Source organism: Somniosus microcephalus, chromosome 7 (assembly GCF_052327205.1).
Source record: "Somniosus microcephalus isolate GS21.2 chromosome 7, FLI_Smic_1.0, whole genome shotgun sequence".
NCBI lineage: Eukaryota > Metazoa > Chordata > Chondrichthyes > Squaliformes > Somniosidae > Somniosus > Somniosus microcephalus.
Genome location: NC_140993.1, coordinates 29272480 through 29291762, shown reverse-complemented (window position 1 = coordinate 29291762; position 19283 = coordinate 29272480).

Here is a 19283-nt window from a genome sequence, read left to right as displayed (position 1 = left end):
TGCCGGTACTACAGTATACAGGAGCTGTAAAAAGTAGTTCTCTCCCTTAAGGTATATATACATTACATACATTACATTATGGTTTTTTGCAAGGGGAATGAATACAAAAGTAGGGAGGTTATGCTTCAGTTATAGAGGGCATTGGTGAGACCACATCTGGAGTGCTGTGTACAGGATTGGTCTCCTTATTTAAGGAAGGATGTAAAATGCGTTGGAAGCAGTTCAGAGAAGGTTTACTCGACTAATACCTGGACTGGGCGGGTTGTCTTATGAGGAAAGGTTGGACAGGCTCGGCTTGTATCCGCTGAAGTTTAGAAGAGTAAGAGGTGACTTGATTGAAACATATAAGATCCTGAGGGGTCTTGACAGGGTGGATGTGGAGAGGATATTTCCTCTTGTGGGAGAATCTAGAACTAGGAGTCACTGTTTAAAAATAAGGAGTCGCCGATTTAAGACAGAGATGAGGAGAAATTTTTTCTCTCAGAGGGTCGTGAGTCTTTGGAACTCTCTTCCTCATAGGGCGGTGGAAGCAGAGTATTTGAATATTTTTAAGGCAGAGATAGATTGATTCTTGAGCAAGGGGGTGAAAGGTTATCGGGGGTGTAGTGTATGTACCTTTAAGAGAGAACTACTTTTACTGCTCCTGTATACTGTAGTACCGGCAGTGACCACACCTGTATATAAGCCTTGAGCATGCCTCTGTACTGTTAGTCTTTAGACTACCCTCCTCCAGTAAACACCTGTTGATTGTTAATTTACAGCTTCCATCTAGTTATTGGAAAACATCATACTTTAAGAATCACGGATTCAACAGTGGCGGCGAGGTCGATTCGAATCTACCTGCAACTCTGCATTTCCTTTCAAGGATTCGCTCCGGGAGGACGGTGGAAGAAAGTCGAGGCCAGAAGCACGGGCGTCGACCACGAGCAACCGCCCAGTCATCCGGCAGAGAGTGAACATCGCAGGGGAGGCTGTTGAGAGCTGGGCTTGGTTCTCCAGCCACGACGATCCAGCAACAGACTGGCAACAGGTACAGTGCAGACCCTTCCCGGACAGCGGCGGCTGGAGCCGACCGACGGCACAGAAAAGGCCAAGCAGCGTCAACGGGGTAAGAGAGAGGGTGAAGCGCACAGGGCACAGCCGGGGGGTTGAAGACCGAGTGGCGTCGACGGGAAACAAAAAAGAGAGAGAGGGTAAAGCACAGCCAGGGCTCAAGGGCTGAGCGGCGTCCGCGGGGACAGAAAGGAAGTGCGGGAGACACCATTGAGCCGCGGAGAAGAAGGGAGAGCGTGGGAGACGCCATTTTAGAAGCCGCAGCGGAGAAGAAGGGCGAGCGCGGCAAGAAAGGAAAGCACGGGAGATGCCATTTTGAGCCAGCGGAGAAGAAGGGAAAGCGCGGGAGACGCCATTTTAGACAGTTTAACCACACCCAGGGATGCCGAAGAGTGGCAGTGTCACTGCGTTCGACAATGAAGTCGAAGATTGGGCGACATATGTGGAACGCATTGAGGTGTACTGGAAGGCAAATGAAGTGCCAGATGCTAGGAAAGCACTGGTTTTGTTGAATTCCATGGGTGCAAAAACTTAAGGCTTACTGCGAAACCTAATAACCCCAGAGAAGCCAGTGGATAAGGATTTCGAAAGCATAGTGGAAATCCTACAAGACCACTTAAACCCCACACCGCTGCTGATAGCAGAAAGATTTAAGTTCCACAAAAGGAACCAGCATAAAGACGAAAGTAATGCTGAGTATTTAACGGAACTGCGCAAGCTATCGAAACACTGCCAGTTTGGATTGGGACTAGCAGATACGTTAAGGGACAAGTTTGTGTGTGGGCTTCAAAGTGAAGGAACCCAGAAACGGCTTCTATCAGAAAAGGATCTTACGCCGGACAAGGCTTTCAGCATGGCAGTATCACACGAAGCAGCCGCACGGGGCGCTGCAGAGATACAACGGAGACCGCAAGAATATGGCACCAATGAAATGTCATATGGAGCAGGGAAGTGTTATCGCTGCGGCAGAAAAGCACACGACCAGAAGGATTGTTGGTTCAAGGACCAAGTGTGCAGACAGTGTGGAAAAGCAAGACATATAGCAAGAGTCTGCAGGTCAGGGAAGAAAACCAGCAGCAAGAAATCTCCACAGGAGAAGTACAAAAAGGTACATAAGGTGATGGACAGTAGTTCAGACGAACAGAAAAGTGATACAGACTCCAGAAGCAAGGAGCTGGGTTGTCTGAAACTACATAAGGTAATCAAAATGGAGGATCATGCTCAAGATAGACGGAGTCCAAGTGAAAATGGAATTGGACACAGGATCAGCCCTAACAGTCATAAACCGAAGGGACTACAAGCGGCTATTTTCACATATACCCTTGAAAGCTACAGGGATTGTCTTGAAGACATACACGGGGCAAAAAATCTACCCCAAAGGAAAAATAAGGGTGAACGTGATATACAAATGCCAGGAAATACCTAAAATGGACCTATATGTATTGCCAGATGGAGGACCACCACTACTAGGACGTGAATGGATCCGGAAGATACAATTAGATTAGCATTCCATACAGGCACTGAAGGTTGAGGCCAAAAAGGATGACGACGTCACACCTGGACAACTGTCAAAAATGCTAACTGACGCACAAGAAGTGTTCCAGGAGGGACTCGGAACACTAAAAGGCATAACAGCGACGATGAGCTCAAGTTTACGGGAGGGTGCAAGATGGGAGGTCAGCCAGAAGAGCATTGGAATAGCCGAGTCTAGAGGCAACAAAGGCATGGATGAGGGTTTCAACAGCAGATGAGCCGAGGCAGGGGCAGAGACGGTCGATGTTACGGCGGTGGAAGTAGGTGGTCTTGATGATGGAGAGGGTAATGGGTCGGAAGCTCAGTTCAGGGTCAAACAGGGCGCCTAGGTTGCAAACAGTTTGGCTCAGCCTCAGACTGTGGCCAGGGAGAGTGGCTAGGGAACAGAAAGTACATTTTCATTTATATTCATAAGAATAATTTTTCCTCTTATCTCAATAACTTTCATAAAAACTATGAAACCAGAGAAGAAAATGGAACTTCTGAGTAAGTATTGTTATTGCATTCATTTCCCCCAAAGGAAAGTTACATTCCTGGAAATTTCCGCAAACCGTGATGTTCTGAGGATACAAATCAATGCAATTATGAGCCCTTCTTGTTCCAATATGTGTTGGGAATTGTAATTATAGCAGTTTTACAATGTGAGCAGTTATGCCATGGTATAAATCAAAGTTGCATTTCATTTGTTTGTGGAAATATGAGAATCATGTTTTGCAGTTAGGCAACATTTTCTGGCTTTGGAACCAATCGTAGGTGTCGAATCAATAAGTTTATTTTTGTTAAATGTAAGACTTAGAATTACAAGGCTGTCGGTTTATCAAGGGATTCTAAACACACCATAAGAGTTACACTAAAGCTTATTGCGACAGTCAGTAGAACCCTGACACTAACCTCACTGTAGCTGCTGTAACACACGCTGATAGAAAGAAATCAGATTGTTTTCTGCTTTCACGGAACTGGCTCGAGGGGCTGCATGGCCTGCTCCTGCTCCTGTGTTCCTATGCTCATATCATTTAGCAGCGGGGTTGCTTAGAGCAAAAACATGTGAGAGGCTATGTTATGGGTGAAAGTATATAACAGATGTTATTGTACTTCAAACCCTAGGCTGACACTCCCAGTGCAGTGCAGAGGGAGTGCTGCACTGTCGGAGGTGCCGTCTTTTAGATGAGACGTTAAACCGAGGCCCCGTCTGCCCTCTCAGGTGGATGTAAAAGATCTCATGGCACTATTTCGAAGAAGAGCAGGGGAGTTATCCTTGGTGTTTTCTGTTGTTATTTTGAGTTATCCCTGGTGTTCTGGCTATTATTTGTTCCCCAATCAACATCACAAAAACAGATTATCTGCTCATTATCACATTGCTGTTTGTGGGAGCTTGCTGTGCGCAAATTGGCTGCCGCGTTTCCTGCATTACAACAGTGACTCCAATGTAATTTCATTATCGTTTATTCAATTTAGCATTGTGTAATTTAGTTCCCATCACCTCTGTCCTTGCTGACCTACACTGGCTCCCAACAGCTCATTCAAAACTCTCATCATTGTGTTTCATTCCCATCATGGCCTCACTCCTTTACTTTGTAACCTTCTCCAGCCCGATGACAACAACCACCATTCCCCCACCCAAACTCTCCATTCCTCTGACTTTGACCTCATGTCTTTCCATCCTTCCCATTCTCACCTCTGTCAGAAAGTTGAAGGCTCACATCCCACTCCAGAAACTTGAGCACCAAATCTAGGCCACCACTTCAGTGCAGCACTAAGATGAGTCTTTCGGATGAGACTTTAAACCGAGATCTCATCTGCTCTCTCAGGTGGATGTTAAAGATCCAATGGCCCTATTTGAAGAAGAGCAGGGGGAGTTCTCCCCGGTGTCCTCCCCAATATTTATCCCTCAACCGACATTATTAAAGAAGATTATCTGATCATTGGCTCATTGCTGCTTGTGGGAGCTTGCTGTGCTCAAATAGGCTACCAGCTTTCCTCCATTACAACAGTGACTACACTTCAAAAGTACTTCATTGGCTGTAAAGTGCTTTGAGACGTCCTGAAGTTGTGAAAGGCGCTCTATAAGTGCAAGGTATTTCTTTCCTTCATCCCACCATTGGTGCCTCCTCCACATCCCTCTCCTCCGTTCAGACTCGCCTTAAAACACATTTCTTTGACCAAGCTTTTGGCCACCCTTCCTATGGTTTCCTTCTTTGGTTCGACATTCCGTTTTTTTTTGAATGCGCCTCCGTGAAGCGCCTTGGAGAGGTTTTCTTCTTCTTCTTCTTAGGCAGTCCCTTGGAACCAAGGATGACTTGCTTCCACACTAAAAATGAGTTCTCAGGTGACTGATGTGTCCAATGCGGGACCTACAGTCTCTGTCACAGGTGGGGCAGATGGTGGTTGAAGGGGTGGGTGGGTAGGGTGCTTGGGTTGACGTGCACTCCTTGCGCTGTTTGCGCTTGGCTTCCGCTTGCACCCGGCGAAGAGACTCGAGGTGTTTGGCACCTTCCCGGATGCTTCTCCTCCACTGTGTGCGGTCTTGGGCCAGGTGTCGGTGGGGATGTTGCACTTTTTCAAGGAGACTTTGAGGGTGTCCTTGAAGCGTTTCCTCTGCCCACCTGGGGCTCTCTTGCCGTGTCGGAGCGCCGAGTAGAGCGCTTGTTTTTGGAGTCTCGTATCGGGCATGACCCGTCCATCGGAGCTGATCGAGCGTGGTCAAAGCTTCGATGCTGGGGATGTTGGCCTGAGCGAGAACACTGAGGTTTTCTACATCAAATATAAATGCAGATTGTTGCTCTTGTTGTTTTCATGACAAACTGAAGACAAGACCAGAGAACGCATACTAGACACTGGAGGTCACTTTCGCCTTCGCTGCTTGGGCGATAAACTGGCGGAGCAGATCGCTCGCCGGCTATAGACACTGTCCGATTTTCACTTTCAAGCAGTGGAGGTGAAAATTCACCCCTGTGCAATCTTAGTGACAAAGAAGTCCATGAGCAATTCACACTTCAGCCCTGATTTTAACTCCAGGTGGATTCCCCGCTCAGGCCTGATTTAAAGTTACAGTCGGGGTCTCAATGATGTCATCGGGCTGCAACATGCATAGGTAAAGAAGGACCCCGTTGGCTCCGGGCGCGTGTCCTTGCTGCCTGCTCAGGAGAGCAGGTTAAAATTGCAAGTGTTGCGATCGTGGCGGATTTGCGGACAGGTGAGAGCCATGGGGCGATTTTAACTGCCCACCCGCCAGGTTTCTGCTGAGCGAGTAGGGTTAAAATCATCCCCCTTGTTGGAGGCGTGTGGAGGGGGCAGAGAGAAAAAAAGAAGCCGGAGGTTATCTTTGTTTTCCAAGATGATCCATCAGTAGTGAGCGGATTTGGCAGAGGAAGAGCTGGGCCCTGCAGTAGTGCTTGACGAGGTCCAGCCAGATCTGGCGACAGGCAGCTAAACCAGTTGAGCACCAGATACGTTCAGGTCTGCGCCCTTGGGCTTGAGGGAGCAATGATGGGGGCCATACCAGGAAATGACCAGTAGTTCAGCTGATCAATCCCGTTTATCAACTGAAATTGTGTCCTTTGTGCACAGTAGTCCCATTGCAGACTTGCTGAAGCCTTTGGAACATGTGTTTATCTTTGGGAAAACTGTCATTTCCTATTAGTAGCCACTACAGTTTTTCCAAGTAATTTTGTACACCCGTTAGCCAACAGGTGTATAGTTGTCGCTAGAAATGACCAGCCCCGGCCCACCCGCCCACCCCCTCCCGACTGTACAGCAAGTAATTAGGGAAGCTGACAGAATGTTATGTGTTATATACGTGTATCTTAATGTTGTGTCCTTCAATAATCAGACAACAGCCTGCAGGGAACAATCAACAGGTGTTTACTGAATGAGGGTTACTCTAGAACTAACTCTACAGATCACTACTCAGGGTTTATATACAGGTGTGGTCACTGCCGGTACTACAGTGTACAGGAGCTGTAAAAAGTAGTTCTCTCCCTTAAGGTATATATACATTACAAACATTACAATTCCTCCCCTTTTAGATTAACAGTACCATAATACTCATTTAACAATTAACATTTTTAATATACAATGTTATATGAAAATAGTCCATTCATATATTCAGTCTCTGGGGAGGCTTCCTGATTATTTCTGGATAACGCCTTTCCCGAGTGTCTCGCTCTTGGTGCGGAGGCGATTCTAGCACCCTGTCGTCAGTTGATTCATCAGCTTCCAATGCTATTGTTTCTGAGGTAGATGCGACCTGTACGTCGGGTTCCTCACCAGGTACGTATGGCCGAGACATGGGGTTGACTCGTTCCTGTGACTCTAGGATCTGGTCAGCATGGCGTCTCACAATGTTCTCCCCAACATCCACTGTGTACATTAGTGGCCCCTGCCGTGTGCATATCGTTCCGGGTTGCCATTTCTCTGTTCGGTAGTCGCGGGCCAAGACTAGTTGCCCTACATTGAAGCTCCTTGTCGGCTTCTCATTGATGTGCTGGAATTGCTTACTCTCAACATCTCGTCGTACATTTGGTCTGAGCAAATCCAGACGAGATCTCAACCTTCGGTTAAAGAACATCATGGCCGGGGCCTGGTTGGTGACTGCATGTGTCGCATTTCTGTAGGCTAACAGGAAATTGTCCACCTTATGCTGCAGTGGAATGTCGTCATCGCACATGGCCTTTACTGCTTTTTTAAAGGTTTGTACGAACCTCTCAGCCAATCCATTTGTGGCTGGATGATACGGGGCGGATGTGTAATGCCTTACCCCATTCCTTTTCATAAATCTTCAAAACTCTTCGGACATAAACTGTGGTCCGTTATCAGAGCAAATCTGCTCTAGCAAGCCGTTCCTGGCAAAAATGGTCCGTAGGACTGCAATAGTTTTCTCCGTGGTGGTGGAGGACATTTTGATCACCTCAGGCCATTTCGAGTGCACATCCACGGCTATTAAAAACATTGAGTCCATGAATGGACCAGCAAAATCAATATGCACCTGTTGCCATGGAGATGAGGGCCACTCCCATGGGTGTAGAGGGGCATGTGGTGGTGCATTTTGGACCTTCTGGCATCCTGAGCAGCTCTTTGTCAGGTCCTCGATTTGCTGATCGATCCCCGGCCACCACACATAAGCCCTAGCAAGGCTTTTCATTTTCACCCCTCCCAGATGACCTTCGTGAAGCTCATTGAGCACTCTCTCCCTTAACTTGGGTGGAATTACCACTCGGGATCCACACATCAAGGTCCCCTGGCATACTGACAGCTGTTCTCTTCTGGATGAGAATGCTGGCAACAGTGAGTCGCCATGTGCTGGCCATCCCTTCACCGTCAAATCATATACCCGAGACAGTGTCGGGTCATTTCGGGTTTCCTTCTCTATACCAGCGTTAGTTACTGGCAAGCATTCAATTATAGTCGAATGAAATATTTCGACAGGATCCACTGCTGGTGCTTCCTCTGCAGTAGGCAGTGGCAGGCGTGATAGCCCATCAACGTTTCCATGCTGTTTCGTGCCCTTATACTCGATTTCATATTGGTGCGCCCCTAGAAAAAGGGACCATCCTTGTAGCTGTTGCGCAGTCATCACCGGAACGCCCTTCTTTGGATTAAAGATGGAGAGAAGTGGTTGGTGGTCAGTCAGCAAGGTGAACTTCTGCCCGTGCAGATAGTGATTGAACTTTTTCACTCCCCACACTAGGCTGAGGGCCTCCCTGTCAATCTGGGTGTAGTTACGCTTGGCTGAGGTTAGTGACCGAGATGCAAAAGCTACTGGCCTCTCCGAGCCGTCCGGGAATTTGTGCGACAGCACCGCTCCAATGCCATAGGGTGATGCATCACACGCCAACCGAATTGGTAGTGCTGGGTTGAAATGAGCCAACACCTCTTTTGATGTGATCAATGCTTTGCTCTTCTGGAAAGCTCGTTTACATTCGTCACTCCACTTCCATGGTACCCCCGTTTGCAGTAGGGTGTTCAGTGGGTGTAGTACAGTCGACAAATTCAGCAAGAACTTATGGTAGTAGTTCACCAGCCCGAGGAACGACCTCAGTTGTGACACATTTTCCGGTGCTGGAGCCTTGACTACTGCCTCAATCTTTTCAGGGGACTTATGTAACCCCTCTTTATCAATAACGTGGCCACAATACGAGATCTGCTTCTGGAAAAACTCGCATTTGTGGCGATTAGCTCGGAGCCCATATTCCTTCAATCTAGTGAGCACCTGCTCCAGGTTGGCGAGGTGATCACTGTCATTTTTGCCCGTGACCAGGATGTCGTCCAAATAACACTGGGTCCCTGGAATCCCTTGCAGGACTTGTTCCATTGCCCTTTGCCAAATAGCCAGAGCTGATGCTACCCCGAACACCAGCCGGTTGTATTGGTAGAGACCTTTATGAGTGTTGATCGTGAGGTACTGTTTCGCGGGTTCTTCTACCTCCATTTGCAGGTACGCCTGGGCCAGATCAATCTTAGTGAAGCGTTTCCCTCCAGATAGCGAGGCGAAAATATCTTCAATCCGCGGAAGCGGATATTGTACCGTGTGAAGGACTGGGTTCACTGTCACCTTAAAGTCCCCACAGATGCGAACCTTCTTTGGTTCCCCAGGCGTATTACTCAACGACCTCTTCATTACAGGAACGATGGGTGTAGCCCACTCGCTCCAGTCCACTTTGGACAGTACTCCTGAACCTTCCAAACCTTTCAGCTCTGCTTCGACGGCTGGGCGGATCGCATAAGGTACCGGTCTGGCCATGTCATAACTTGCACCAAGTCCTGTTCACCCATCTTGTGCTCGCTGACCTACATTGGCTCCTGGTCCGGCAACATCTCGATTTTAAAATTGTCATCCTTGTTTTCAAATCCCTCCCTAGCCTTGCCTCGCCTCCCCCTATCCCTGTAACCTCCTTCAGCCCCACAACCAGTGAGTGGGCAGAAATTTGGCAGATGGAATATAATGTTGGAAAGTGTGAGGTTATGCACTTTGGCAGAAAAAATCAAAGAGCAAGTTATTATCTAAATGGAGAGAAACTGCAAAGTGCTACAGTACAAAGGGATCTGGGGGTCCTGGTGCATGAAACACCGAAGGTTAGTATGCAGGTACAGCAGGTGATCAGTTGCCTTAGTTCCCTCTCATGGGAATGTACCTTGACTGTACCCGAACCACCTCCTCTTTAAAGGCAGCCCATTGTTCAGTTACAGTTTTGCTTCCAATCTTTGATTCCAACAGCAAACTTGGCTTTTCTCGCCCCTGAAGGTGATTGGAGCGCTAAATCAGGTGCTACACACCTCTCTTAAGGCGCTAAGGCCGAGGAGCGAGGCGCTACCTCAGAGGGCGGGCGCAGCACAGGTGCTGTCAGTTAACGATTGAACACAGACACACTGGTGCCGGTCAGTTCTTAAAGGAGAGAGTCAATCTTGCTCTGCAACCACACCCTGCTCATTGGAGCCTTGAATCTCGGCCTGGGCAGACCTGTGGCTAAATCTAGTAGCCAAACGCTATGGAGAGGGCCAGGGAGCGAGCACAGCGCTTTTGCGAGTGGGCCTTGGAGGCTCTGGTTAGCGCGGTGGAGCACAGAAGATCCATTCTGTACCCAGAGAGTGGCAGGAGGCCTTTGCCACGCGAGTACAGAAGAGTGTGGAGGGAAGTGGCTCAGAGAGTGTCCTCAAGCAGCATGGTGCCTAGCACCCATCTCCAATGTAGGAAAAAATTCAACGACCTCACTCAGGTCGTCAGGGTGCGTGCCATTTTTTCAAAACCTCTCCATCCCTCCATCTCAACCTTACTTTATGGCCAGAGGGTCTTAAAAGCCCCAATGCCCAACACTCATCCAACACCTATGGCCCTTTCATCAAACACACACACACATTCCACACTTTGCATACAGTAAGGGCTATTCAACTATGGGAGGCATTTCAGGCAAGACCATGGCTGCATACAGTAAGGGCTATTCAACTATGGCAGGCATTTCAGGCAAGACCATGGCTGAATACAGTAAGGGCTATTCGACCATGGGAGGCATTTCAGGCAAGACCATGGCTGCATATTTACTCAGACTCCGTCCTTTTTCTTGCAGGCCAAGCTGTCTCATAATAGGAGACAGCAGCAATGGACCGGTGGCAGGTGGCTTCAGTGGCAACCCCTCAGCGATCTTGTGGAGCGCGACCATAGGATTGTGGCAAGCCGCGTGATTGGTCTCGTCGCCACTGGAGACGCCAACCCCGTTCTGGACAGCAGTGGTAGGATCATCACCTTTTTGTCCTCTCTCCTTCCACTTGTTCCTCACAACACCAGCCTTTGACACTTTCAATCCAAATCACTAAATCGCTGCACTCATGCCTCCCTTGCTGCCACCCTGTCCTCACGCTAAAGCCACTCTTGTACCTCCCTGCTTTCAGATGGTGATTCACCAGGTGAGGAGACGGGCCCTCAAGCTGCCAGTGGGAGTGAAGCTGAAGGCGAGGAGGAACAGGAAGCTGGAGCATCAGCGCCACCCTCTACCGAGGCAGCCCATGCCCACACTGGGAACACGCCTTCCCTGGAGGGGAGCAGGGGGGAATGGTCTGATGAGGGTGAAGCTCCAGGACCCAACGGGCTGCAGCAACACGATGGGGGTAGGGAAGCTCGGGGGCCTTCTCCCCAGAGGGAGAGTATGGCTTCGAGTCCTGCTGCACTGGATGCAGAGAAGGAGCGGGTCCTCACTGAAATGAGCGCCCAGGCGGAGCACAGGCACACTGAGCTCATGGCTGCAGTGGCAAGGGTGCCCGAATCCATTGAATCACTGGCAAGGAGTGTGAAGCACTTCGCTGCAGCACAGGCGGATGCCACGCAAATGCTTAGTGCTGCATTGCAGTCAGTGGCTGGTCTCATGCAGACGCAGATTGAGGCCATGCGAGCACTGACTGCTGCCACCCTCGCTGGATCGGGCACATTTCCCCGGGACTCTCACCGCGCCGCAGCAGGCCAGCAATCTGTGCTCCATCAGATTGCTCCGGATGCTGAAGTGCTGCCCCGTGGGAGTGCCAGTGTGTCGGTCGAGCAGGGAGTTGCTGTCCTCACTCAAGATGACAGCATTCATGCTGCCACCACTGGCACTTCTCCACTGCAGTTGCCACCGCCTGTAGGACAGACAGCTGCCACCCATGCAGAGTTGGTGCAGTCAGCAGCCGGGCCCTCCAGGCCCAGAGCTGGTCCAGGCCGTCCTTCAAGGGCATCTGCAGTCTCAGTTTGTGATAATCAGTAGCCTTCCCCCAGCCTTGCTCCAGCCACTGGGGTCCCATTACGGAGGAGCTGCAGGGTGGGAAGGGGTGAATTTCACAAGGGAAGGAGATCACCCTCGAAGGGCAATAAGTAGGAGGTGTGACAAAATGTTTTTCATTGTTTTATTGAAGGCCGAGGTTCGTGGTCAAATTTTTGTAACTGTTTTGGACATTGCCTCCAGGTTGTTAAAGACTGCTTTTTTTCGTGTTTCTTTCTATTAGTTTGTCATGCGGAAATGAGACACACAGAGTTTGTCAAATAAAGAAGTGCCTGTATTCAAAATGTACATGTTTGGTCTTTGCAATCATTGTTGCCTTGACTGGCTTAGGGGTTGCGGGATGGTTTCATTCAGGTTGTTTGAATGGCAGAAGCCATTTCCTCAGAGGGGGCCTAGAAGCAACTTGCTATGAGCCTTTGACGGACGGCCCTTCCACATTGTACCTTGTGTGCCTCCCTCCCGCCTTGGTGCTGCTGATGATCATCCTCCTCATCTTCCTCCTCCTCTTCCTCCTCCTCCTCTGCTGGTGCTCCAATGCCTGGTGGCATTGGCTGGGTCCTGAGGATTGCAAGGTTATGCAGCATGTAGCACACAACAACGAAGTGGGAGACTCGCTCAGGCGAGTACTGAAGGGCTCCTCCAGAATGGTCCAGACAGCGGAACCGTTGCTTGAGCACGCCGATTGTGTGCTCAACAATGTTCCTGGTAGCTTGATGGCTCTTGTTGTATCTTAGCTCAGCAGGGGTGCTGGGCGTACGGAGCGGTGTCATCAGCCAGGTGCACAGTGGATATCCCTTGTCCCCGAGAAGACAACCTCCTGGGTGATGCGGTGCCTGGAAAAGGTCTGCCACAGAAGTCTGGCGCAGGATGAAGGCATCGTGGCTGCTGCCAGGAAAGTGGGCATTGACAGCGAGTATCAGCAGTCTGTGGTCATAGACCAACTGGACGTTTAAGGAATGGAAGCCCTTTCGGTTGCGGAAATCCTCGGCATTCTCTTGCGGTGCACGCAAAGCCACATGCGTGCAGTCAATGGCGCCCTGCACCATGTGGAAGCCCGCTATCATCGCAAAGCCCGTTGCATGTTCTTGCTGCTTGTCCGGGGTCATGGGGAAAGAGATGTACTCTCGTCTCCTTTTAAAGAGGGCATTTGTTACCTGACGGATGCAGCAATGCACCGCGAACTGGGAGATATTGGCGGTGTCCCCAGTAGCTGATTGAAATGAGCCGGTGGCATAAAAGTTGAGAGCTACTGTTATCTTCACTGCCACCGACAGAGACGTCCTGCCCCTCAGTTGAGGCTGCAGATCTGGCTGAAGCAGGTGGCAGAGCTCAGTGACCACCTCCTTGCTGAAGCGCAGCCTTCGCAAACACTGCTCCTCAGACATATTAATGTAGGAGAACTGTTGGCGAAAAACCCTGGGAGGGTAAGGTCTCCTGTACAGAGGCCTGTTGGCCCTCTTCCGTCTGGCCATGATTGCCACTCTCTCTCTGCATCTCTGTGCCCTCCGAATGTGATGGAGAAGGACAACGTTCCCTTCCATTGCAGCCCCCACAGTATCTAGGCAATCAAATTTATGAAGGTGAAAAAGCAAAGTACCTGCAAAGTTATGGTCAGAAGCCAAAACTACCTCAGACAGTGTTGACTCAGTACAGAAGTTTCTCTTTCTCTCTTTGTCTCTCTCTCTCTCAGAACGAGTGGTGCAAAAATGGCTACCACACAAAAGCCAGGAAGTGGCCCCCTTTAAATAGCGCGCCCCCAGCCCCACAGCGACTGGGAAGCGTCCCAGTCAACCTGTCGTTGGTTGCGCCAGGCGGAAAGGAGGGGGGCGCCACTCAATTTCTGGTCCGGGGCGTCACAAGGGCGTATTGTTTAGCGCCGCCGCAAATATGTCCGGTCAATTTTGCGAGAGGCGCAGATATCGCCGCGCCGGGCGCTAGTTGCTTTGCGCCCCACTTAGCGCCCTCATAAGGCGCTAACGGGAGGCGCTACCAACTGAATTTTTCCCCCATAGAATTATACAACACAGAAAGAGGCCCTTTGGCCCATCGTGTCTGCGCCAGCCATCAAGCCCTATCTATTCTAATCCCATTTTCCAGCACATGGTCCATAGCCTTGTATGCTATGGCGTTTCAAGTGCTCATCTAAATACTTCTTGAATGTTGTGAGGGTTCCTGCCTCTACCACTCTTTCAGGCAGTGAGTTCCAGATTCCAACCACCCTCTGGGTGAAAATGTTTTTCCTCAAATCCCCTCTAAACCTCCTGCCCCTTACCTTGAAACTATGCCCCCTGGTTATTGACCCCTCTACTAAGGGGAAAAGTTCCTGGCCTAGAAATTCAGTGGCGCCCCGTTTGGGGCACCAGCCTCGCCAGGGCGCTAAAAGTAGCGCCCCGGAAGTAGTCACAGCCGCCCGCCGGAAATTGACTTTGCGCGCCCCAGCGGGAAGCGCGGCGCTACTGGAGACGCCCCGCATCCCTCTTGGGGCGCTGCAACTCAATATCGCTGCGCAACGTGCCGCAGTGCCACACGCTATGGCACGGCGCGCTGCGGTACTGCAGGCCTTCCTCCCCTTCTTAAAGGGGACGGGCCTGCTGCAGCGCGATCAAAGATTGCGAGTGCCGGCAAAAGAGCCCGGCACCGAGGAGGAGTGCCGGGCTCTTGGAACACAGCCGGCACTCTGCAGTTGCGGGGGGCTCAGGAGGCCGGGGACGGCGGCGTGGAGAGCTGCTGGCAGGAGTCCAGCAAAAAAAATGGCCGCCCCGCACCTCAGCGCATCTACCGCCGCAGGTAGGCCCCCCTGAACCGGTCGCAAATAGCGACCAGCGTTAAAGCAGGGGGCGCAACTAAATTTTGCGATCGGGGTGGTAGCGGGGCGCTGCGCACATCGAAGACGTCATCGGTGGCAGCGCAGTGCTAACGGCTAGCGCCGCCATTAGCGTACCGCTAAATTTAGCGGGAGGCGTGGCCAGTGGCGTCCAACCCACTAAGTGCCCTCTTAAGGCGCTAACTGTTGGCGCAGCCCACTGAATTTCTAGGCTCCTTTATATCTACCCTATCTGTGCCCCTCTGTGAGGGTGCCAGTCAGTTCCTTTTTGTAACCTCTAGATGGCACCTTCACTTTGTTCCTTTGTTAATTGTCCTAGTCTCTGGTGTTAATTGTTTTTAACCCTGTTAGTCTTAAACAGCCTGTTAGCTGTTTCTGGGTGGCACCTGGTTTTCTTGGTATATAAGTTCTGTTGTTGTTTCACTCAGGGCTCAGTCCTCACTAGGGTGTTAGTCTTGACAATGTTCCTTGTCTTGACTAGGTTCTCTGTGTGACTAGCCTTTCCTCTATGGCAGCTTGCCTTCACAAGCTGGCTGCCATAGTTCTCTTGAGCTATGTATCTAAGTCTGTGCCATAGTTCTCTCGAGTTATGTATCTAAGTCTGTGTTCTAGTTCTCTCGAGCTATGTATCTAAATCTGTGTTCTTGTCTCTGGATTTAAGATGTATTTAAGTCTTGTTCTGTTGAGCTGCTTGTCTTGGTAAGGTGCTGTTTGGACTAGCGTGTTGCTATGTGGGTGCCGTTGGGATCTTGTCTTGAGCCTTGCATTGATAAGCCGATTACCCTCGGGGTAGCTTGTCTGGAGTTGTGCCTCGGCAAGCCGGTTGCCCCTTGTGGTAGCTTGTCGCAAGCTCAGTATAGACAAGTGGGCTTCCTCATGGAAGCTGTCCTGAGTTCCTATCTTGACTAGCTGTCTTGTAACTTGTCTCTAGTTCTTATGTATGCTTATGTCTCTGTCTCGAGTTCTCTTGTCTCTAGTTCTTATGTATATTGCTGTGTCCCTTGTGTTAATCTGGTTATGTGTGAATCTAGTAAAGTTCAAACAAAGTACTGTATATTTGTCTCTTGTCTGGTTTCTGCACTTGGGTCCAGATCCTACCTTGCCCGGAGAGCACGGCCTCGTATTTATACGGCCCCGTGGCTCCCCAACCCTGACAGTAGGACTGAGCCATACATAGACCCAGCAGAAACCAACCGGCTAAGGTTTGAAACTCTCGAGTTAAAATTTCAAGTTCTCTTAGGTGATATAAGTTCTCGAGTTAAATTTTCTAGTTCTCTTGGGCAATTTTTGAGTCTCCTAGGAGTGAGACTCCCACTGTGTTAAAATTTCAAGTATTCTGTGTTAAACTTTTTTAAGTGAACTTTTAAGCCTATTGGGCCTTCTTTGTTGTTAAACTTTCGAGTGTACTTTCAAGTCTTGTTAGATTTTTTGAGTGAATTTTGAAGACCCTCTGTTAAATGTTGAAGTGAATTTTCAAGTCTCCTGTGTTTAAATTTTTGTGCGAATTTTCGAGTCTCCTGGGCCTTCATAGTGTTAAACTTTCAAGTAAGATTTGAGTCTCCTGGGCCGTTACTGTATTTAGACCCCCAGGTGAACTCTCAAGTCTCCTGGGCCTCTATTGTGTTAGACCCCCCAGGTGAACTCTCAAGTCTTCTGGACCTTCATTGTGTTGGAATTTTGAGCAAACTTTCAAGTTTTCTGGGCCTTTGTTATATTTTTCAAGTCGACCTCTCAAGTTTCTTGGGCCTCTACTGTTAGACCCCCAGGTAAAGCTCTCAAGCTTCCTGGGCCTCTACTGTGTTAAACCCCAAGTAAATTTTCAAGTCTCTTGGGCCTCTACTGTTAGACCCCCAAGTAAATTCTCAAGCTTCCTGGGCCTTCTGTGTTAAATCCCAAGTAAATTCTTAAGCTTCCTGGGCAAATTAAGTGTTCAAGTTCTCCTGGGCAAATTAAGTTTTCAAGTTCTCTGGGGCAGATGACTCCCCCCTGTGTTTCTGTGTTTAATTCTCGAGTTCTCCTGGACAATTGAATTCTCGAGTTCTCCTGGACAATTGAATTCTCAAGCTCTCTTGGACAAGTTAAATTCTCGAGTCTTCGCCTTTCTTGGATCCCTTCGGAATATAATCCATTGAGTGTGCTAACTTTGGAGAATGATGACTCTGTTGTTTACAAAGATTTTGGTCATATGATTGCCACGACATGTCCCTGCCGCTAGTGGATGAAGAGGATGATTTCGTCTTTAGATTTCTGAACATCTGTAGTTTGTGAAAAGTTGGAATGGAAGATATCATTGCTTGAGAAGCTAAGAAGATTCGCCATGTGTACTAAAACAGACTTTCAGTTTTTTGACTTGGTTCTAAATGCCCTGGAGGGTGTGTGGCTGCCTCTGTTTTACACGTGTGACTTCGGATTGATCTAGCTTAAGCCTTTAAGTCTTTTCCCCACTTGGTTATCCATACCACTAATTCAGAAGTTTAGAGAATTTAAGTATTTGCTCTATGTTCATTTAAATGAGCGCCCAGTGTCTTAGCGCCCAGTGTCTTAGCGCCCAGTGTCTATTTCGTGTTTAGTGTATTTTATGTCCTGTGTCTTTCGAGCCCTGTTTGTCTCTCTCTCGAGCCCTGTGTTTGGAACGTCAGGAGCCGTTCCTTGGGGAGGGGGTCCTGTGAGGGTGCCAGTCAGTTCCTTTTTGTAACCTCTAGATGGCACCTTCACTTTGTTCCTTTGTTAATTGTCCTAGTCTCTGGTGTTAATTGTTTTTAACCCTGTTAGTCTTAAACAGCCTGTTAGCTGTTTCTGGGTGGCACCTGGTTTTCTTGGTATATAAGTTCTGTTGTTGTTTCACTCAGGGCTCAGTCCTCACTAGGGTGTTAGTCTTGACAATGTTCCTTGTCTTGACTAGGTTCTCTGTGTGACTAGCCTTTCCTCTATGGCAGCTTGCCTTCACAAGCTGGCTGCCATAGTTCTCTTGAGCTATGTATCTAAGTCTGTGCCATAGTTCTCTCGAGTTATGTATCTAAGTCTGTGTTCTAGTTCTCTCGAGCTATGTATCTAAATCTGTGTTCTTGTCTCTGGATTTAAGATGTATTTAAGTCTTGTTCTGTTGAGCTGCTTGTCTTGGTAAGGTGCTGTTTGGACTAGCGTGTTGCTATGTGGGAGCCGTTGGGATCTTGTCTTGAGCCTTGCATTGATAAGCCGATTACCCTCGGGGTAGCTTGTCTGGAGTTGTGCCTCGGCAAGCCGGTTGCCCCTTGTGGTAGCTTGTCGCAAGCTCAGTATAGACAAGTGGGCTTCCTCATGGAAGCTGTCCTGAGTTCCTATCTTGACTAGCTGTCTTGTAACTTGTCTCTAGTTCTTATGTATGCTTATGTCTCTGTCTCGAGTTCTCTTGTCTCTAGTTCTTATGTATATTGCTGTGTCCCTTGTGTTAATCTGGTTATGTGTGAATCTAGTAAAGTTCAAACAAAGTACTGTATATTTGTCTCTTGTCTGGTTTCTGCACTTGGGTCCAGATCCTACCTTGCCCGGAGAGCACGGCCTCGTATTTCTACGGCCCCGTGGCTCCCCAACCCTGACACCCCTCATAATTTTGTACACCTCAATCAGGTCCCCCTCAGCCTTATCTGCTCTAAGGAAAACAACCCCAGCCTGTCCAGTCTCTCCTCATATCTGAAACGCTCCAGCCCAGGTAACATCCTGGTGAATCTCCTCTGCACCCTCTCCAATGCAATCACATCCTTCCTATAGTGTGGCGACCAGAACTGCACACAGTATTCCAGCTGTGGCCTAACTAACGTTTTGTACAGCTCCATCATAACCTCCCTGCTCTTATATTCTATGCTTCGGCTAATGAAGGCAAGTATCCCATATGCCTTCTTAACCAACTTATCTACCTGTCCTGCTGCCTTCAGGAATTTATGTACATGCACACCAAGGTCCCTCTGATCCTCTGTCCTTCCTAGGGTCCTACCATTCATTGTGTATTCCCTTGCCTTGTTAGTCCTCCCAAAATGCATCACCTCATACTTTTCAGGGTTAAATTCCATTTGCCAAGCTGTGCCCATCTGACCAACCCGCCTATATCATCCTGTAGCCTGAGGCTTCCCTCCTCGCTATTTACCACTCCACTAATTTTTGTGTCATCTGCAAACTTACTGATCATACCTCCTACATTCATATCTAAATCATTGATGTACACTACAAAAAGCAAGGGACCCAGCACCAATCCCTGCAATACACCACTGGACACAGGCTTCCAGCCACAAAAACAACCTTCAACCATCACCCTCTGCCTCCTGCCATTAAGCCAATTTTGGATCCAATGTGCCAAATTGCCCTGGATCCCATGGCTCTTACCTTCTTGACCAGTCTCCCATGCGGAACTTTGTCAAAAGCCTTACTGAAGTCCATGCAGACTACATCAACTGCACTGCCCTAATCCACACACCTAGTCACCCCCTCGAAAAATTCAATCAAATTGGTTAGACATGATCTCCCCCTGACAAAGCCATGCTGACTATCCTTGGTTAATCCCTGCCTCTCCAAGTGGAGACTAATTCTGTCCCTCAGAATTTTTTCCAATAATTTCCCTACCACTGATGTTAGGCTCACTGGCCTGTAATTCCCTGGTT